General features: G+C 41.2%; 1 pseudogene; it reads left to right on the forward strand.

Moving 5' to 3' along the window:
- Positions 1–20,187, forward strand: part of LOC110585982 — a 31,398-nt pseudogene extending 11,211 nt beyond the window's left edge.
- Positions 20,188–22,050: the final 1,863 nt, after the last annotated feature.

Genomic DNA, 22,050 nt, shown 5'->3' on the forward strand with positions numbered 1-22,050 from the left:
TCTGCTCCGTTGGCTGCAGATTGCCAGCCTGTTCTAGGATCTAGATAATCTCAAAAGTCTTCTTTACCCACCATAAGTGTTGTGCTTCTGCAATGTTCCTTCTCAATCTCTTCTGCTGGATTTAATTTTAAAACCTTTAAAACCACTAACTGAGTGGTTTTAAAAACCATCCACATATGATAACTTCCAAATTTTTCTCTATTGTTAACCTCTCTGCTATAGGATATATTTTTATATATGCCTCAGCTTTGCCCTGGTCATTTAGCCTTTGACGTCTAAGAGGTATTGTTTCCAGTGAAACAATTCCTATAACTGTTGCCCACTCTGACCTTCTTCTCAGTAAATGACAGCTTCACTCACCCACATATTTCAAGCCGGACATCTAGGAGCCACCTGGGATCATTCCCTTAAACCTCCTCCAGGCCACAAAGCCATCAGCTTTGATTTGAATTTCTCTTGTACAAGCAAGAGAGCAATCAAGGAGGTTGAGACTCTATACAGCTGTGCTCAACACAGAAATGATCAGAAGTGTTCTGGTCATAAAAGGAATTGTAAGTGCTACAAAGTAGCCCCCCAAAGAGATCGTCAACATTCTTCCTTCCATTACTGCCAACTGGGTCCCAACCAACCCCGTGTCTTACCTGAACTACTACTCTTGCTTCCTAACTGCTGTCTCAAATCCAGCTCCACCCCTCCACTCCATTCCCTCCAGAGGAGGCAAAATGATCATCTTAAACACAAGCCAGATTCTGCCATTCCCTGCTGAAGCTTTTCCATAGCTTCCCACCTATTAGTTTGATAATCTATTATTATCTGCTCATCATGTTCCTGGTACTATTTACATAGCTGGGAATTTGGTAGTGACCCAGATGGACAAAAAGTCCTACCAAATTTAACCTACATTCTAAAGAGGGGAAAGAGATAACAAAGGAGGAAAAAAATGGAAATTATGTAGCATGTTAGGATAAATGATAAATGCTCTGGAAAAATAAATCGGGGACGTGGGCAAGGAGTTTGAGAGAAGGAAGAGTTGCAACGTTAAGTAGGGTGGTCAGGAAATGGCACCCACTGTGAAGTTGCCTTCTGAGTGAAGACCTGAAGGAGATGAGGCAGCAAACAGGTGGAGTCTGCAGGGAAGAGCGTTCAAGAGGGAGGGAAGAGCAGGTGCCGAGGAGGAGCGGCGAGGAAACAATGAGGAGGGGAGAGAGAAGTCGCAGGGGTCGGAGAGATGATAGAGGTGGGGGTTATGGAGCCCTTGCAGACCCTGAGTGAGGGGTCTTGAAGAGCGTGCTCTCACTCAGGCTTAAGAGGACAGGGGCTACTGTAGGTGACAGAAATCTTCTGTAGGGGAGCAAGGGCCCAGGTGGGACCAGTTAGAACTCTACTGCAGTGCCTCAGGGGAGATCCTAGAATTGGGCGAGCCAGAAGATACTCAGCTTCCATGAGATGGGATAGAGAGGAGTCAAGAGTGACTGCCCAGTTTTCAGTCTGATCCACTGAAGACTGGTGATTGCCATCACCTAAGATGGGAATTCTGAGGGGGAAAAGGGATTTGGGGGTACTTATTAGGAGCTTGGTGTTGCTTGGGATGCCTTTGAGACGTACAGTAGACATCCCAGCAGAGATGTCAAACAGGAGGTTGGAAATCTAAGCTTGGAATGCAGAGGAGAGGTACAGGCTAAAGACATATGTTTGGTGACCGTTCTTGTAGAGGTGTTATTTGAAGCCACGAGATGGGGTGAGATCATCAAAGAAGTGAAGGTAAATAGACAAGGGAAGAGGATGAGGAGGGGCCAGCACAGGAGGCTGGGAAGGAACAGCCAGCGAGTGGAGAAAGGAGAAATGAACTCGGTCAAATGCTGTGTGGGGGTGGACTAAAGTTAGAATATCTTCTAGAATTCTCACCCCGCCTGGAAAGCACCCACACAGCGTGATCCTCATCACCTCTGACTTCATCTGGGACGTACGTCCTGTCCACCTGTCTGGCTCTGCTGTCCATCGTGCCTGACGCCACTTTCCCTCAGCTCCAGCCGTCCTGCTCTCCCCTCTGTTGCTTCAGCGTTTCCGTGCATAGTCCCTGACAGGAAACTCTTTCTCCTCATTATTCTTCTCATCACAGTTTCTTTTCATGACTACCTGCTCTAAAAACCAACATCCTCCATATTTACCCCATATCCTACCACTTCTTTATTCTACTCACTTTATATGATTTCCGGACACCCCGCAATTAACCAGCCTTTTGTTTATTTCCTCACACTAAAGCAGAGATCTAGTCTGTCTTGTTCTGTGTTTTATCCCAGACCGGAGCATGGATTGATGTAGTACATATTCAGTAAAAAATTTCCCAAATAAACGAATGAATCTATATTTCAGCAAATTAACTAAATTGTGTATAAAATACGCTGATACATAATTCCCAACTTAGAAGTGCAGAGGGAGAAAGCTGGGATATGTTTTCACTGGACAGTGCTCTCAAGTATTTGTTCCAGTTATTTTCTGTTTAGACGGTGCTAAAAACAGAAATGGCACTTTTGGATCCTTTCAAGGTATAGTTGGTTCCGTGGAAGACCACATCTGCCCAGCCCCCTCAAATGCCCCTTCCATCCCCCTATGAACTGTGCTGTGCTGGAGCCTCGGGCTGTTTCTCAAGGTGTCTGTCATAGCACAGGTCCTAGCACAGGGTAGGCACTTGGCTTGTGTACAGCAGAGATGCTGAAAGCAATGAATGACTTAATATTGAAATCTTGAATGAGGGGTAGCTGGTGAAGAGTCAGGTAGATGTTTCTCATGCACGCTTTCCCTGCCATGCTTCTCGAGGAGAGGTCCGAAGCAGCACCACCGAGGGCGGAAACCTTCACCAAGCAGAGGGAGCCGCCGGGAGTGGGGGGTGGGCGGGTCTGTGTTTGATGACTGGGCTCATTCTTTCATCTTCCTTCGCTGTCTTACGCTCGCTGTGTGCTACTGCTGAGGCAGTAAATGTTGTTTGTCTTAGCTGCAGAAGCGAGGCTAGGACACTTTGAAGTGTCTTCTGTTGCTTGCCGTCCCCTACTGTTCCTGTCAGCAAACTGAGATAAAGCTGATGGACAGAGGTGTCTGGTCTAATTCCTTTATTGACACAGGGTCCTGTCTTCAAACACCAGTGTAAATGAATAAGCACGGAGATAGTAATGTGTCCGTAATCGGCTGCCAGATAAATGCCATTGTTTACGGACTGATCCCTGCTTCCTAAGGCCCAAACAGCTCCAAAATCTTACAAATTAGCACCTCACTGAGATCAAAGAATTGTCTTTTCTCTCTACAATTACCTGCTTGGGGAGCTGAGCAAGCAGATGAGACTGTTCAAGCTGTCTCTCTCTAGCGAAAACCTTTCTTTTGAGAACAAATGGTGGAATTATCCACTTTTTCAAAAGGGGGTGGTTAAGAACAAGAGACTTGTACTTTATCGTGCTGTATGAGAGCAAGGGGAGTCTGTGTTTCCATTTTTTATGTTATTCACAAGTCTTCTATCCCCATGACAACTCTCATTTCTAAGATCAGTGGAAAGAGCCATGTTCATCCTCCATGACCAGTCTTTTGAGATCATATTAAACTCCAGATTGCAAAGGTAAAACATGGTTTTAAATACGGTGGTGCTGTAGTCTCTACAGCCCTGAAAAAAAGACATGTGGGGAAATTAGTATTTTCTGAGGGAGTGAAAATTTAGACTACAAGTTCCTTGCCCTGAAGCACATTCTATTAGCCAATGTCCAAAATGACATTTTTCGACTTGGAGATATTGAGAGATGAGAAAATGGAACTCACGTACAGGATGACATTGACTTTGCATGTTTGGTAATCATGTCTTTCATGTAACTCCTACAACCCAGAAACAAGAAATCCAATGGACAAACCATATGGTTTAGGAAAATATTGGCTTATTTATAAAGAAGATAAGATTCTCGGTAGCAGGATTTATCTTTCATGTAAGTGAAGAAAATACACTTTCAAATTCTAATGGTACAATGACCAATCTTAGTCAAGGGTCTTGACTCCTACGGAAAAGCTGTTTAAAGAAATAAAAACGGACTGTTCTCTCCAGCATAGTAAACTTGGGCAACTTTTTTTCACATGTGTGTTCTCCTTCAGTTATTCATAACTGCCAAAGAGTTCGTGAACATGAATGCGAACTAATGGCAAATTATAAGATGATTTCTCTCATTTTCCTAAAGCCACTTTCCTCAGAAAAGAATCCGGTGTCCTTGGGAGCAGCCAAGGTTAGAATAAGACCCTCCCCCCACACACTTCCCAGGATGCTTTCATCATGTTTCAGGAATGCAGACAACTCCAACCCACAACAAGAGGCTATGGGACCAACCCCGAGCCAAAACAAGGAGGCTTCTTCAGTAGCCCTTGAAATATACTTCAATATTTGATTTTATATATATATATATATATAAAGATTTATTTATTTATTTTAGAGAGACACAGAGAGAGAGTGGGAGGAGAGACAGAGGGAGAGGGAGAGAGAGAGAATCTCAAGTAGACTCCATGCTCAGCATGGAGCCCGATGTGGGGCTCAATCTCAGGACCCTGAGATCATGACCTGAGCCAAAACCAAGAATCAGATGCTCAGTTGGTGACTGAACCACCCAAGCACCCCAATATTTGATTATATCTACCCTGTTAAAATCCCTATGAGCTCCTGACATTAAAGCACAACATGAGGAAAGGGTAGAATAGTTAAAGCAGCTCAGGGTAATCAAACAGCAAAGTAACCTCTCAGAGGGTATATATTAGCAGGAACACTTTTCAACAGTTACCACTCAAACCTCTGTTACTCGAGAAACGCTAACTCGTGGCCAAAATGCAGAATTGGCAAAACAGCAGCAAGTAGCTGTTAACTATTTTACCGGCTTTGCCTTTGCACGCAGAAGGGGTTTCCTGGTGAAGGTATGTGCAGGAGCCTAATGTTTGAAGGTGGGGCCCCCAGCAGGCCTTGTGGCCAAGACAAGTCATGGAAATTACTAGAGACTCACTTCCCTCCCATCTAATGTAACATAAGGATTCAGGCCGCTCTACGTGGTAGGGTGGTCGCAAGATCTGCCAGAAATACATTTATAGATCTCCTTCTGCTGATAGATTGATTCTGCCTTAGCAGATGGTCTATTTTGTCAGCAGAGCCTAAAGCTCTCCTAGGAGCAGCTGAATTACACTAAGGAGTCTGAACAACCAAAAAGGAAGCAGGCTTCCTTGACCTAGATAAGGAAGATGATTTTGGCGCCCGGAGCGGAGGCCTTTCTCTCACAAGGATGATCATTCTTACTCGCCCTGAAATAGGGATTGAGATGGGCCACCAGCAATTCTCAAGCCTCAGTTCTGGCTTGGAAATTGGAGGAGGAGGAGGAGGAAGAGGGGAGGGGGAGGAGGGAGAGGAGGAGGAAGAGGGGGAAGAGAGGAGGAGGAGGGGGATGGGAGGAGGAGGAGGAGGTCGACACGTGATCAGAAAGCACCAAGGAGCTTCCAGTGAGCGTCCCAGTGCAGACTGTGGAGTCATGGAAGTTAATCTGCAAAATGCCCTTGCTATTCAGACTTCAGGCAGTTCCGTGCCATTTTTAGGACCTTCACCTTCGGCCTCGACCAGGTTGTTAATGTCTCTGACGTTCATGAGCCAGGAGGTGGAGTTTCCACTCCCCTATTTTTCTTAAGACTGCTAGGAAAACACAGTAAGATCCTGTGCTTTCCTATTACATCTGTTCGGTCTCTGCAACGAAAAACACAGTAGCATCTACATTCTTCAAGGCACACAGCAATGCGCATTTCTATTTTCTAAGTAGCAGGAGGAGAGGATGTAAGGCGAAATGTCTGATACCACTGGGTCAGTGAGCAGGCCTTCAAGCTCCCGCGTGAACTGTGCGCTCTTGCAAGCACCCTGCACCCGGCGCAGGGCGGCCGGCCTGGGGTCTGTGTGTGTGTCAGACTCTGCCCATTCCCTGACACTACCTGCTCTGAAAAGCTGGAAACAGGTCCTGGCGACAAAGCTCATGTTGGTTTTTGTCCCCCTGTTCAGCAAATATCCTTCACAGATCAATAGTCTCCTGGCTTACTTGTAAGAATGTTTCCTTGTGAATTTCCTTTCCTCTCATTGTAGTTTCAAAAACGAATCCATTTAAGAATAAACGGCCCTTTTCATGAGTAAAATAACGCTGCACTGAGCGGTTCCATGCCCAGGTTCAAAGGTTCTTATCTTTTTTCTGCCAGTCTAATTTGCAGTTAATTGCCCTGAGTCTAATGATGAGCCATTAACTCCTCTTTTGCAGATTTAGATATTGTCAACATAATAATGAAAGAGCATTAAAATTCATGTTTGTTCTTTAAATGTGTTGAAAAAATAATTCTGAAATGTACCTTTTTTTTTTTTTCTTTTTTACTCTTTAAAGCTTAAAATTTATTTTGCAGTGAAAATAGCAGGAGGGGGGCGCCTGGGTGGCTCAGTCCGTTAAGTGTCTGGCTTCGGCTCAGGTCATGATACCGGGGTCCTGGGATCGAGCCCCGCATCAGGCTCCCTTCTCCGCGGGAGTCTGCTTCTCCCTCTCCCACTCCCCCTGTTTGTGTTCCCTCTCTCGCTGTGTCTCTCTCTGTCAAATAAAAAATAAAATAAAATCTTAAAAAAAAAGGAAATAGCAGGAAATTTGGGTTTTGATAAATTTTGGTAAGTATCGAGGGGGTCACTAATAAATAAAACTTGCAGCCATTGTGTTTTTAAGTGTTCTTCTGTAAGAGATATCCAGAGTTATTGAGGCAGGGAGGGGAAAATGCACATATGAATGCAAAGGATCTGTGTTTTTCCAGCAGGGTACTGAAAACTCCTTCTTTCTGGTTAGGAGAAGGCAAACAACTCTCTCTCCAGTCTCTTCTTTACTGTGATTCTTTCTTGGTCTAAGTTATTTCCCAAACCAAGAGTGGGCTCTCTCCTGAGTCTCTGTTGATGTATGTGGCTGCCAACAAAGGAGGGCTACTAGTCTCCCAGAATCCATATAATTATATTCCTGTGGGCACTTACAAGGAGCCATCAGCTCTGTCCCTGCACACCCCACTTCTAGGTTGGCCTCCGCCTGCACACAGTGAGAACTGAAAAGAAAACATTTTCTTTACCTACTTCATACCTCATGAATCAAAATTTATCCCTTCAAATAACATTTGAATTCCATCTTGTTCTTAAGCACCAAACTGAATCAAGCCTAAGTTTACTTTCTTGTTTACCTCTATAGAGTTGCAAACAGTATTCTTCTCATATTAAAGTTTGGGGCAAATAATATGTCACTTAACCATATGCAACCCCACAGACAATGAGAGAATAAAAAAATTAAGAAAGTCAGGTCATTAGCGCTCTTGATTCAAGTAAGTACTGACCAAAGGTTTAACCAGAATGTTCCCTCAGGGCTGCTAAATAAATATTTATTTATTTATGCATTTATGTAACACTCAGTTTTATAGCATGCCTGTCATTAGGAAAAAGGACTTACTCTTACTGAATGCCTACTCTGTGCAAGCTGCTTAATACACATCAATGTTTCTCCAAGGGAGGATGGAAACGCAGAGAGCCCCACAGTTTACATAGTTGGGGGCAGGGGAGGTTTTAAGAAAATTATGAATATAAAATCAGGCATGGGACTGTGCAGATGTAGCCAGAAGGCGGAGCATAAGCTTCACGAATGTCACAGAAAATGTTTTTTCCCCATAATCCTCAGAGAAACCAATGCTGTAGGTAACTCTCTTCGTTTGACATATGGGAACACTAATATCCAGACAGAGAGTAACCTACCCAATGACTGGGGTTACCAGCTTTTGTAAATAAAAATCATTGTCAGTTAAATTTGAATTCCACATGTACAACAAATAATTTCTAATATAAGTGTGTTCCATAAAATAGATGGAACATACTTATATTTAAAAAAAAAATTGGGATCTGAAATTCAAATTTAACTTGATAGGTTGTGTTTTATCTGGCAACCAGGATTTTAAGCTCAGGTTTGTTAGATACAAAGCTCAAGTGTATTTCATTCGTTCCTTATTGTAATTACCACATGTTTAACAAATATGAAGCACAATAATTTTCTCCTGAAAGGAAAATAATCTTCTCATTAAAATTTTTATTTTTTAAATAACTGAAATTATGTATAATACTCTACTTTAAAAACTTATTTTAATTAAACAATAATAGTTATTGCAAAAAAAAAAACATAAATACAAACCAAAAAAAGAAAAAAACCCTATAATCTTCTCTTTCATAAACAACTTCCTTTCATCATTGGGTTTATATACCCTTCTGACTTTTCATATAAATGGCTATACATTGTTTTTTTTTAAAGAAATATAATTAGCACTATATATCCTGTGACAAAGTGCCCTCCCCCCAAAAAATCCTTTATTTTCCTTCTGCTGGGTCTAATTTATGATCACAGAGATTTAGCAATCAACTATCAGGATTTAGATTGCAAAAATCAGCAAACAGAATACCAGAAGTGAAAACTTCCCACTGAAATTCTCACTTCTTTTGAATTGTGAGGTTAATCATCTGTATCGGGTGGCTGACCTACTGCAGTCAGACATCATGGGAAGTATTTCAGATGGGGTGATCCAGGTGTGGCTGAGAAGCCCCACAGAATGGAGGTACATTGGCTTGGTCTCATCCTTATGATTCACTGTCTCATAGAGAAAAAACAAAAAAAGTTCCTTGATTGATGATTTCAGTTCTTATTGCAGATTAAAAATAAAGCAAATCAGTGACCCTTTCAATAGGAACATATGTCAAATTCTTATACCAGAATTGTCACCAATTATATACAAAGTAGATATTAGGTTTTCTTTCAGAGGAGGGGGAAAAGAGAGAAAAAAGAATAATTTGCCATGAATGTACAGCTCCTGAGAAAACTGAGACAGAGAAGCTTGCAAGTAGGCTTTCCACAAGTAAAACTATTTACCTCTACAAAATAAGCCTATAGTGACCAAAATCAGTGACTTGGGTACTTTAACTTGGTACTTTATTTTTTTTAAGATTTTATTTATTTATTTGACAGAGAGAGAGCACAAGCAAGGGGAGCAGCAGGCAGAGGGAGAGGGAGAAGCAGACTCCCCACTGAGCAGGGAGCCCGACGTGGGACTCGATCCCAGGACCCTGAGACCATGACCTGAGCCGAAGGCAGATGCTTAACTGACTGAGCCACCCAGGCACCCCTGATTTGGTACTTTAAATGCAGGAATTAGGGATGTATTCACATAGAGCAAAAAGAAGTGTCACATAAATTATTGGCAAAATGTTCTTCTATGCTTATATTATTTGGCCATGTATGCTTTGCTCAGATTTCCAGAGAATTTCCTGGGAATTTTGCTGAGTGTACCTGCTCACGGTAGAAGAGTCAGCACAGAGGATCGCTTGGGGTTGCCCCTCAGGACGACCTACCCTTGACTCTATCCCTGACTTCCATCTCTGGAATCAACACCTACTGTGAGCAGGAGGAGGGCCCAGGAGGCAAGACGTACAATCAGCAGATACTCCACTGTTGGTTACTTGGTAGAAGAGAGGCCCCCAGAGACTTGGAATCTAGTCACAGATGGAATGATGGTCAGCATAGAACTTGGCGAGTGGACATGATGTCACCTTACACATTATTTATCATAGATCTTGTGTCCTCACGTGCCAGATGCAGCCACAAGATTTTGTTGGTTGAGTCCACTTTCTGGAGTCTTGGCTCTAATTCAGAGTTATTTCAGTTTTTTTCTGTGTGTGTGTGTGTGTCTTTTCAAAAGTTCTAGATGCATACCTCAATGTGAAATTCCTTTGAGCACTTCCTTCTGCTGAGAATTTATTATTGAGTTTAGGGAACAGAAATCTCTTTGTGAAATAGGGGCAATTATTGTAGCCCATTCCTGTTGCCATTTTGAGGATTAAACAGGAAAACATATGCTCTGTGTTTCATTATTGGAATTTCATTTTTGTTAAAGTTTCAGTGTTGTTATATATATCTGTACATCTGTGTATGTGTGTTTCTCTCCATATATAGGTCTTGTGAATAAATACATGTATGTGCCGTGTGTCTGTGTATATCGATAGGTAGGTATTCATACATAGACACACAGATAGAGTAGCCTAGGTTTTGAAAATGATCTCAACGAACATAAAGCAAACTCTTTCTAATCCAGTGTTTTTCAGTCTATCTGTGGTGAAGAACCAGATCTTTAAAACTCGTTATTTTTTCTAATCCTTTGGGAAACAAAAGTTTTATAAAATACAATTAAAATGTCAAATTGCTGTTAAAGTTTTTAACTGTTTAGTTTCCTTACATCCTAGCAGACTAGTAACAAATGGTTTGAGGCAGACCATTGCAGGGTTAGGGACCATGTTTTTGAGTAGAGTGACTCTAGGGCATGAGATTACTTGAAACTTTCATTTTCTTAATATTTCAAATGGTTTGATTTTTTAACGTAGATTTTGTTTCTATAATAAAGAGAAGATAGAAAAATTATGTTAATTTCAATAAAATAAATTCAGCAGATTTACATATCTATAAAAGTAGGATATATTCTCAATTGTTAATCAGTTGTTAATCTAAGTCATCTCTGGTTGAAAATAAATGGAAAGGACTTCTTTTCCCATTTTTGGGAGGAGAGTATCAGTATGTATCAGTATTTCATGATCAGTGGGTATGTTGTATAATAAGAAAAAAAATTGAAGTGATGCAATTACAACATAAAGAGCAACGGAAAGACCACTCCCAAGTTGGATTAACACAACCACTCACTTGCATTTACTTGAACCGTTTTTGATGGAATTTCTGAAAGGAGAGAATTTGTGTATATTTATTCCAATTCCTTTGAGCAGCTTGGAATAAACACATAGAATTTATAGCTGTGTATAAATTCTAACTTAAAATGGATGTCATTCGGTACCACAAAATATTATGTATTACCTTTCGTTCATCAGTCAGCACACAGGGAAACATGCCACAGAAGTTCACCAGTAGGTTCTTCAGGGAGAAGTTGTGTGGCTCTCTGGCAACAGCTGACCCACTCTTCCAAATCAGCTGATGTTGGGATTCAGCATGCTCTGTTTTCCTAGCCAACATTTGGATGTTCATTAGTAGCTTACCAAATATTTACTAAATATAGTACTATGAATCAGGCACCACACTAGTCTCTGTCTCTCTTCCCTCCACATTTTATCCTCAATGTCTGTCCTCCTGGAACTGATCGTTGGCAGGGAGGGCTGGTGTCAAGCAAGTAACTACACGCTCTGACAGCGTTGTAGAGAGGAGAGGGAAGAGGAGCAAGAAGGGTGTGGGAGAGAACTTGAAAGTCGGTATTTTATTGGATCGCTCCTAGCATGAGCCAGCTAACCAGATATTAGCCTGATTCATTTCCCTAGAGGGTCTGTTTTACACTACACAGAAGTCACAAGGACATTACTAACTGACCTCAGATTTTTTTAATTAAAAAAAAGTTTCACTTGTTTATATGAAAAGCAACAGAGGAGGTTAAGAGAAAATAGAACAGCTCTCCAGGTGGGTCCCCGAGGTCATTTAACAACACACAGAGGGTCCTACTGGTGCTGTGTCTTCAAAGGGCTGCAGTGGGGATGTGGGCAATGCTGCAACTTCAATAATTACTCCATGGTTGGGGGGCGCCTGGGTGGCTCAGTCGTTAAGTGTCTGCCTCCGGCTCAGGTCTTGATCCCAGGGTCCTGGGATCGAGCCCCACATCAGGCTCCCTGCTCCGCGGGAAGCCTGCTTCTCCCTCTCCCACTCGCCCTGCTTGTGTTCCCTCTCTCGCTGTGTCTCTCTTTGTCAAATAAATAAATAAAATCTTTAAAATAAAAAATAATAATAATTACTCCATGGTAGACATGGATACAACAACCCACCAGTCCAAGACTTAAATATGTGGGTTTGGTGGTGATTTTTATCTTGAGAGGGGATATAAGAGTCCTAGATCAGTGGATAGGTGAGGCAGAAATTTAATTTCATCACAAAGAGCCTTCCACCCATAAATAGGAGCTGTGATTTTTACGGATTCAATGTGCTAAACATAAAGTTTCAGCTAACATGTTCTGGGTACTTGCTACATGCCAATATGTACTGTGCTTCCTACGTCCCAAACACATGTTTTAATCTGTTTGACTTTATGAAGGAGGTGCTATTTTTATCCCATTTTTCAGGTAAGGAGTTAAGACATGGAGAAAGGGAATAACTTGCCCAAGCTCAGAGAACCACTGAGTGGGGAAGCCAGCAGCTTGAGGGGGTGGGCTCCCACTGCAGTGTACTTCCTGACCCCAGGACCATGGCCACAATCTGTTCTAGGAGGTGGTGCTCATCTTCTCAGGGGATTAGCTCCTCTCATTAGAATAGATTCAGTAATCGAACCCACCAGCTGGATGGTATTAAATAAATATCAGATACAAAAACAGTACAAAATAATAAGCAAAGAATCAGGGGTTCTGGGATCAAAGGGAAGCCGAGTTCTGATACAGTGAAAAGCTGTGGCTCAGTCTCCACCACAGAGCTGGTCTCTGCCAGGGCCTCCCACTGTAAAGGAGAAACACTCAGCCTCCATGTAACACCAGCCAGGGCTCCGCGTCTAGCTGTTGCTCTTTCCTCTTGGCCATGGCCACCCTCGGCAGAGGCACGAAGAGGTTCTTGCACTGTGTCTTCCCTCCACACATGCCCTCCAGATAAGTCACCATCACCCACTTTACCGCATGAGGTATCCATTGCCCCAAACCCATAACTGCACCATGGAGCGGCAAGAGAGCGTATCAACTCCAGCCTGATACTGATCGTAAGAAATCCTTCTAAAAATGGTTGTTCTAGCAGCACTTCTCTGGGTTCTCCCACAGGTCACCAAATGTTCTCATGGAAAAATAAACTGAAATCAACAAAAACAGCGGAGGACTGGAGGACCTGCCGGATGGCTCAGAATTCACTACTCCTATCCCCTTCCAGACATCCACCTGCCGTTCCATGGCTGCTGGGCCCTTCCAGCAAACTCACCACACCAGGGCTCCAGGTATCTGTACAGCTGAACCGAGACTCCTGCCCCGCCCCCCACACACACACCGGTGCTGGGACCTTCGTCACACGGTATTTCCTTAGGAAGAAAAAGTGCTTTCCCATCTCCAGTGTGAGTCCACACAATTTTCTTTTACCCAGGATCAGAGCAAAGGTTCGGGACCCTTTATCTTTGCTTTACCTCTCTTTTTTTGTAGTGGAAATAAATCAGTTAAATAATAGCTAACTCATTAGTCGCTGGGAATTTAAAAAGTAAACTGCAAATAATATCACCTTGCCAAGCCTGAGAAATGTTTAAAGCTGTATTATTACAGCTACATGTTCATTCATTCGTTCATTCGTTTGTTTGTTTGTTCATTCAACAATTATCCCTCTTGAGGACTGACTGCATGTAAAAATACCACCATGTCCCAAGGGGAGAGAAAGAAGACAATCATCTAGATTATCCTTCCTACCCAACCCCGCCCCTGCGCCTCGTGCAAGATACAGACATGTGGACAGAAGTACCCATAAATGCAAGGCACAAGATATGTTCTACAATAAAAGATGAAGATGTTATGGAAATAAAATGTGGGTGAATCGGGAGATCTTAGACACAAATGAAAACTGACTTAAACTAGTCAAAGAAGGAGAAGGGGAGTAAGAAGAGGAGGAAGAAAAGGAGTATTTACTGGCTCCTTACCCATAAAGTTCAAATGCAGGTTATTTGCACGCTAGGCTTCTTCCAGCTATTTAAACGTCTTCCCTAGTCTTACAGATCTGATCTTGTCTTACAGAAGTAACGTGGCTGTAAACGTTCCGCAGCTCACATACTCTTACCCCACAATCTAGAAAAGGAGAAGAAGATTCCGTTTCATGGACCCCCAGCAGGATCTCCTTCCATCCCCTGGACTGCCTTCTGTGCCCCATCCCAAACCAGTCATGTGGCAGGAGTCTGGGTATTCCAGTTGCTTTAAGCTGATCGGGATCCAGCCAAAACAACACGGCTGAGGATGCAGAGGTGGCTTCCCAAAGAAAATCAGGATTGTGTTATCCAAAGGAGGGAAAATTGATGCAGTTATAGCAGGAAACTATCCTGAGAGTGGCTGGGGAAAGGGAGAGGGTAAGATGATGGCTCCCTGGAGACCCTGCTCAACACTGGTCTTGACTGGAAGGTAAGAAGCATCTATGATTGAAGATAGGAAGCCGGTGCCTTCAATTCCTGCCACAGTGCCACTCACCCTCCACTAACTTCTGCTGCACTTGAAATGACCACTGGCACTGTCTTTAGGAGCTCCAGAGCCTCCCCAGCTAACAGAGCATGTCCATAGCTTTCCTGGTGTTTGCTCAATGGTTGGATTATGGCCACACAGAAGGGGTTCTCAAGGGACTCCTAGTAAGGTAACCATAGTTAGTAGCCTAACCCATCTCTGGAAATATGACTGGACATAATTATCTCCTCACGAAAAATCACTGGACCTAAGCACACAGGTACATGACTATACATAAACCCGCATTTAAGGAGAATTTACTGCAGGGAGAAGGTGGTCATTGCTTCACATACATTATATCTACCTGATCACCACATATGCACAAAAAACTTATGAGTAGTATTTTTGTTCCCTTTTATAGATTAAAAAAAAAAAGCTGAGGCTTAAAGTTACAGAGAGTATGCAGTGAAAACAGAATTTGAACTCAAGGATTTCTGACACCCAAACCTATGTTCTTAATGAACTCAAGGATTTCTGACACCCAAACCTGTGTTCTTAATCATACGGCTTGAGACCTTCATAAATGTGATGGGCTGGAAACTGTATCTAACTGATAAAATGAGATGCATTTGCTTTATGTTACACAGATTATGGAAGAGCGATACAAAATGCTTCAAGAGATTCTGTAGCTATTGTTTCCTGAAGATTTACATTTTCAGTCTGCTCAGTTTTCCACAGCAATGAGGAGAATTATAACATAAAAATATCTCAGACAGTGGTCATTAAAGAGATTATTTGTATTGTTCTTTGGAATGCTTTATGCTACTTTCCCCCTCACATACACACTCAATATGTCCTATTAACTGACCTAAAGATGTTTGGATTCATTAGCAATAGAATAAGTATCTATTTACTGAAAACACATTGATGAAATTTAGGGGTCACTGAATATCTTAAAATGTCTGGGAGATAAGCATTTTCAATGAATAACGCAATAATTTTAAGTAAGCCAAAATAGTCCAGCATGTTGATATACTAGGAGCTGAGTCTGTCTGTCTAATCTAGTTACGGTTCTTTCTGGAAGTGAAACGGGGGGGGGGGGGACATCACATAATCCTGCCACACATCAGTTTCCTCTTTTGTATAATGAGAATAGTAGTCGTACCTTCTAATGGATGAAGTCCCATATGCTAGGTGCTCAGTCCTGTGTCTGGGGTGTGATACCCTACGTAAATTCACCAAAAAGAAGCAAAATTCTATGGATGTTTAGTATTTCTATAGGAATACTGACGCCATTCTTTCTTTGACTACACACCTCCAAACCATGGTAACATTTTACTTGCTGGGACAGGCACTTACCAATTCAATAATTTTACCCCAGTTGAACCTGTCAAACATTCTCTCTCTCTCTCTCTCTCTCTTTCTCTCCACACACACACACACACACACACACACACACATATTTACCCTACTTAATGGTGTTTTGATTGCATTATATCCTTCTGATTTCATAAGGGAAAAAAGTCTTATGACCTCTCTCTACGCAAAAAATTTAAATAAATAAATAAATATTATGAATAGATGAATGGACTCATCAGCAAACTGTCTTTGTACTTGGAAAACAAGCAAAGACATAGGCTAGGACATTTTGCATCCCAGGGGACATCTGGCAAGGATGGGAGACATGTTGGGTTGGCACAACTGTGTGCATATGCATGTAGGGTGGACGGGCTACATTGGCATCTAGTACATAGAGGCCAGGGATGTGTGAACCATCCTATTGTGCACAGGACAGCTTCCCACGGCAAAGAATTATCAGGTCCAAATATTAGTACTGACATTGAGAAACTCTGGTCTGGACATATTGCCATTGAGGTTAAAGACGTATGTACATGGAATATGTTAAAATTAAAATTACAAAAACTAAAGGCAGTCGTTAGAACATTTGACTCTTGATCTCAGTGAGTACAAGCCCCACTTTGGGTGTGGAGCCTACTTAACAAAAAGAGAGCTAGAGAGCAAGAGATTGGCCAACCATCCCCCCCTCCCCCTTGCATAGCACAACCTCGGTTGTATTTAGTTGGAAATATGTAATTATATTAACCAGATTAAAATTTTTTTTCTACTCCCTTCCCGCTTCTGAGGGATACACAATTCTATCTGAACCAGTTTAGTGGCCGGGGGCGGGGGGTGGTTGGGGGGAAACCAGACTCAGATCACTTAGGAAGTGCCACCTTTTGACGTGTTATTTTCACCTGCCAAGTGATGGCTTAATGGCCTTGGGTCACCTGCACCAAGAGTCTACCCTTTCCACTTGTGAAAATTCATATCTGGGAGCCTCATGAGGTCACACAGTGGGAAACCACAACCGGCTGGGACTTCATGCTGCATGCCGAAGCCTTTGGAGAACTTTGCACTTCCCCTGTGATCTCTTGTTTTAGATCCAGAACGGGTTTTGACAGTAGAAGAGGTTTTTATAAGCAACAGGGTTTTAATAAAACATACATTAAACACAAATGAAATCACCCCAGTTCTCAAACTGTTGTACAAGTTCTTATGTTTTGGGTATGGAATGAAAGCACACAAAATCAAACACATGTGATGGTTCTAGAATATGAAACTCCTCAGCAGAGTCTCACATTCACAGGGTTTCTGTTGCTATTTTGACTTTTCTGAAGAGTGTGACATCCTGCATCTTGGTGGTGTGAAACTGAAACAAATTTACCCAGCACGCTCCAGTTGTAAGAATGTGCACTTTTGGGCGCCTGGGTGGCTCAGTTGGTTAAGCGACTGCCTTCGGCTCAGGTCATGATCCTGGAGTCCCGGGATCGAGTCCCGCATCAGGCTCCCTGCTCGGCAGGGAGCCTGCTTCTCCCTCTGACCCTCCCCCCTCTCATGTGCTCTCTCTCTCTCAAATAAATAAAATCTTTAAAAAAAAAAAGAATGTGCACTTTTGAATTCATCACAAAGATGACTGAATTGCAAAAATGTCACAAAAATACATTAAAAATACAAAGAGCATTAAATGAAATACATATTGCTACATCAGCTTAGAAAAGTATTTATCCTCATATAATTTTCTATTTACTTTTTACAGAAATTTGAGAAATATCTTTAAAACTGTAAAACTGATGTGTTGAATGGGGGAGAGCTATAGATTTTATAGTTTGTGATTTAGTCTGCATCGATGCCTGGGACTTTTTTTTCTCTCTCTCTCTTGTTTTCATTTAAGGTTCAAATAGCCCAAACATGTGCTTGCCTATACTTTTCTACCTGCCAAGTTTTCTCTTAGGGTCATAGTAAACAGGAGAGAATTTAGAGAAAAAGCACCTCCATTGAATATGATTTATTAAGAAGAAAGAAGCTTTTCTTTCTCTTACTTTAGATTTTCTTTCATTTGGAAGGCTTACCTTTTGCAGCTTTTTCTTAGAATTGCAAAATTTTCCTCAAAATGTTTCAAACTTAAAAGGTGTTACTAGGGAAATAGCCAGAAGGTTTGAAAGCTTTTTTTCCATCGCTTTTCCCCCTTATTTTGAAATGAATAAATATATAATTTTCATAAACATTTAATCCCACTTACATTTCTAGAGGTTTTTAAATAGAATTGTCATTTTTACATTAATTCTGAGCTGAAGGCAACCACAATAGGAAAACATGATTGAAATATGCACTTTCCCTTATTTCAGAAAGGAACTCCTGAAACATAGATTTAATTGTGTTAAAGAATTTTGGAGTTAAATGATTTTGGAGATGAATCAGTACAGAAACATAATAAGTCAAAATCCTAAAGTTAGTGATCACTGCCAGGAGGCCATTTATCCTTAAATACATTATTTAAAAGGTAATAGCAGGGTCTGGTCTTCCTCATTCAATAAAGATTGTACAACTGCCTAAAATATGCAAGTATATTACTGGGTAATGCCTTGTCATTTCTCAGTGAAATCAGTCTGTTATATCTAGAAAATCTGCCCTATGCAGATTGTACTTTGAATTCTGACAAATTCAAAGGAAGTATATCCAAACCCTCCTGAATATATTATATTTCAGGTGGGCGTGGCCTGTGAGTTTTGGTTGAAGAAGTTATTGGTTCTAATGTTCATATGAAAGAGAGAATGGTCAGGAATAACAGACATTAAGTGAATGAATGATTAAATAAATAAGCAGACTTGTTCTAGCAGCTATTAAAATATACCATGATGCTTGGTAACTAAGAAAATATTTATGCAGGCATAGAAAAACTAATCATTAAAAAAAATAAGAAACAGGACCTTTGTATTGGAAATATAGTTTGAGATAAAGGTGGCATTTCAAATGGGAGGGGTATTTGAAAGGCAGATTGGAAATACCTACCAAAATTTAAAACATGCATATACTTGGATGAAGTGAACATACCTTTAGAAAATTGTTCAAAAGAAATATTATACAAATGCAAAAAGAAAAGATATGCAAAATGAGAGTCACTGTTTCATTGCTTGCAATAGCAAAATATTAAAAATAGGCTACATACACAGAGAGGTATTTTTAAAATATGTATACTGTAAGCATAACAGAATACTGTGAAACAATTAAAATAACTGGTGTGGGCATATATGTATAAATATGGAATTCCCTCAGGAAATATGTGAATAAAAACAAATTACTAAATACAAAAAGAATGATGCCATTCATATAAACAACCAGAAAGCAATACACATGAATATTCATATGTACAAAGTACATAGACAGGAACTGGAAGAACGTATATCGCATTGTCTCCAGGGTTTCCCTATAGGAAGTAGAGGGAAGACTGAGCTAGGGCTGTTAGTGGAGACAGTCAGTGGAAGAAAAACAATGTATCTCCACATTGCTCGAATATTCAAAGAGATCAGGAGAAAAAGTCTATACTTGTGCTCTCCCATGGGCAGGCACCAACCTCGTGGGGCTAGGGAGCCCATGAAAGTGGCTAGTAGGATTGAAGAAATCAATTCTTAATTTCATTTAATTTTTTTTTTGTATTTCTAATACATTTACCTTGACATTCTTTTGAGAAATACATGGAGAAACCGACAATTGGTTATTTTAAGTTTACGTGTTCCCTTGTTCTTGTTACATTAAGTGTATCTGTAAGAAGGGTTTGCTTAGCATCCCGGGGGGGGGGGGGGAAGTGTTCACATTCTTTAGATCCAACCCGTGGTAAGGAGAGGAGGATTAAAGAACATCTACTACTGACCATATGGAAGTTTGAATGATACAAATTCAGAGATTCAGACCAGCTGAATCCAAATTAAAATGTACATGTAAAAAATGAGTTAGATCATGGGAAGGAGGATAGAGAGAGAGCCGGGAGAGTGGGGAGCCACGCTGAGTGGGGGATGTACACCAGACATACACCAGACACCTCCAGCAGCCGCTCATGGTCTCCTTGTCGGAGGAGATGGAGAACGCAAATAGCAGCATGCAAGTATACCTGTAATTGAATCATATGAGAAGCCTATATTACGGAAAAAAATTAAAATAGAACCTGGGATTGAACCACAGAGGACAGATTATTATCCTGAAGAAATGTCACCCCCTTTAATGAACTCAGTGTCCCCGCCGCAAGCACTGTTGCAAGAGAATCACCCGTCAGTCATAGTGCAACCAGAAAAGAGACCTTTACCTGTGGAATCTCCAGACACCCAAAGGAAGCACAGGATCCACAGATGCGACTATAATGGATGCAACAAGGTGTACACTAAGAGCTCTCACTTGAAAGCGCACAGAAGAACACACACAGGAGAAAAACCCTACAAATGTCTTGGGAAGGATGCACATGGAAGTTTGCTCGGTCTGATGAACTGACAAGACATTTCCAAAAACATACTGGAATCAAATCTTTCCAGTGTCCAAACTGTGACCGCAGCTTCTCCCGCTCTGACCAACTTGCCCTCCATAGGAAACGCCACATGCTAATTTCATTTAATTTTAATTCACTTTAATGAGAACTCAAGCAGTCGCCTGTATTGGATAGTGCAGCTCTAGACCATCAGCTATATGACAAAGGAGTTATAAATATACTTCCACGTACCCTAATGGTCATTACCAATTATAAAGAAACAAGACCTGCCACTGAACCTTCCAAGCTTGACCTTGAGCAATAACTTCTCTGACCTGAGCTTCCCATGACTGTTCAAGCCATGCTGTAAAATACTATATCCACTAACCACATAGTGAGCTACATATTTTGGGTGTAATATTTTGGTTATGTTGGGTTAAAATAAGATCTACTGTTAAATTCATTGCACTTGTTTCTTTTTTACTTTTTTACTTTACTTTCTACTTTTTAATGTTGCTACTAGAAATTTAAAATTACATATTTGGCTTGCATTATATATATATGTATATCATATACATATATATGTATATCTCATTATATATATATATATCTTGACTCGTGCTGTTTAACAAGGTCAAGAAGACTGGGCATTCTTTCTGCCTCAGTAGTTCACACACTGTGTAGTTTAGAGGAATACTACTTAACATCTCTGATCTTCGGTTTCCTTGTACAGGTCCTGTGAATTGGGTGTCAGTGCAGTCTAACAAATAATAGCAATGAAAGCATTTTGGAGACAGTTTAAAACAAAACTGTCAAATGAGTTCTTTTGGGTTTTTTGTTTTTTGGTTTTTGGTTTTTTTTCAGGAACTTCAGTAACAAATGCATGCCTCCCAATGGTTAAGTCACAGTTGAGGTCAACTCAAATTTTTCACAGTGGTTTATTTTCCCTAGACGATTCATCTAGGACCCTGACATTACAGCTGTTTATCTAGCCAACCCAAAGAATAATCCAAGACCTAAAAATTCCCCTTTTCTTCTAAATTCTGGTTGAATTGTATATGTAGCTTTTTCTCTACTCCCACAGTCTTATATGCAAAACGGGGCTAGAAATACTTTCCTTACTTAAAGAAGGAAGATTGAGCTAGATCAATTGTCCTTGAAGTGGGGTCCCAGAACCAACACCAGCAGCCCTGGGAATTTACTAGAAATTCAAATTCTCAATGATCAGCTCAGACCTATGGAATAAAGATTTCTGAGGTGGGATCTAGCAATATGTGTTTTCACAAACCTCCTAGGTGACTCACACTAAAGTTTGAGAACCAATGCATTGGACGATCTTTCCAGATTTCCTGGGATCCCAAGTTCTGACATTCCAACTAAATTCCATAATTCTAATCTCTCATGTGGTGGTGAGTCTTTCCCGGGAGTAACATAGTTTATGAGATGAATTCTTGAGCTCTTTAGACAGTGCTTGAATGGGCAGGATCACTCAAGCTCCTATAGAAACATAACATCAAGGAAGGAGCAGGCTATGCAAATTACAAAGGAGGAGCACAGGTGATTTGATTTCCTTAATAGCGTGAAAAGAAAAGCTTATTATCATGGTTCTTTTTTTTTTTGAGGGGGGTACCTATTTCTGTCAGACTGAGTAGCTAGAAACAATAGAAGACACTGTGCTTAGTGCACTCAAGTTTAATGTTTTTTAGCCAAAACTGGCGTGAGCAACGGGCCACAGGAATGCTGCAAAGAGAGGAGTGCATTATTTCAATAGTCTTAATCAGGAAGCTTTAGGGCAGCGAAAGCTACGAAGCTAGGTGGGGCAATTGAACATCTTTAGTGAACGATGGAAAAGAGGAGGAAAGGTAGAGGAAGGGAAATGGTGGGGTTTTTATAGCTCAAACATATTTCCTGTCCTTACAGGAGGTGATCCGTGGGAAGAGGAGGAATTTTAGCCTCCCTCCCCGCCCCGACCTCTACTCCCCAGATCCTCAAATCCTGGCATCCTGGCTCATAGAACGTGACTTCA

The sequence above is a fragment of the Neomonachus schauinslandi genome, chromosome 6, assembly GCF_002201575.2.
Source record: "Neomonachus schauinslandi chromosome 6, ASM220157v2, whole genome shotgun sequence".
Classification (NCBI taxonomy): Eukaryota; Metazoa; Chordata; class Mammalia; order Carnivora; family Phocidae; genus Neomonachus; species Neomonachus schauinslandi.